The following is a 1,232-nucleotide window of genomic DNA, read 5'->3' on the forward strand; positions in this document are numbered from 1 at the left end:
GAATTCCATTACGGATGAAGAGAAATAATAACAACTACACTAACTGACATAAACATTATCATAGCATACCTCTACATGGCTCTATCCTACGTCGCGCTAGTAACACAGTCTATAATGCTAGCAACGGTGGAAGCACGCAATAAAGCCTTGCATTCTCGGACATTGAGCATTGTCGGACACCCCATCAACCTCTACGAAGTCCTACATATCTTCACTTCTACCCAGCTGCCAGCCCACACACGTGTAATCGTCCGATAAAGCCACTTCCCTATTCCCAGGAGCACACGAGCCTGGTACAACTACGCGCTAAGGGTGAGGGAGACAGCAATGTGCACGCGTGCACAAGCGAGCTACTATTCGACTCTCTGAATTCTCTCATTCTGTAAACATCACCCTTCGCTTCTCGAGATGGACAATTCGCACAATTCAGCCACAGCTCTACGACACCACCCTCCTCCCAGTAACACAAACTCTGTCCCCTTTTGATAAACAACTCAGGTGACATGCAGTGATCGAGGCACTCACACTGAAGACTCCCGCAGTTATATTACTAAGCTCCGCGACATTTCCCACACCTATTGTCAAACGCTCCTAATCAGTGCTGGCAAGGTCCTCGGCACCAATCATCGCAGTCACACCCACAAGGCATTGAAGAACACACTTTCAGTCGCGCTGCATTCACCCTTGCCTAACAGTACTTCCAACGATCTCAGTGTAGAGACCTAGAGGACCTTCCAATGGATCTACCTAGAGGAGCCTTCCCTGATGATGAACGAGAAGCTGCCAAAAGTCAACACAGCTGGTAGGGAAGAGTACGCTTGCCCTCCGATGTATGTCATGGCTAGCAGACCAAAGTTGAGACTGGTCACCATGGGACAAATGCACGACACTGGTCCAGATGGAGGGAGAGCTTGGCCGGAATCGGCAATGGACAACCTCGGTTACATCAAGGAAATCCAAGAAGATCCGCTTACCAGGGGTCGAACTCGAGACCAATGACCGCGGACAAGTCCCTGAACGGTCATCACGAGTGGAGCATTGACCAGACCCACACTGAGGGTGTGACACTGTCAACACTACTACGAACTCCTACTCACCGGTCTTCCTCCCAACTGATCAAGCAATGACCACACCCCCTAATGGTACGGCATGGCGAGCACCCCTAATACCAGGGTTGTTCGCTCGAGTCGTTCCTCACTAATGACTGGACGTGAAGGCCTCAGCCCACCAAA

This window comes from Perkinsus marinus, assembly GCF_000006405.1.
Source record: "Perkinsus marinus ATCC 50983 genomic scaffold scf_1104296929130, whole genome shotgun sequence".
Taxonomy (NCBI): Eukaryota; Perkinsozoa; order Perkinsida; family Perkinsidae; genus Perkinsus; species Perkinsus marinus.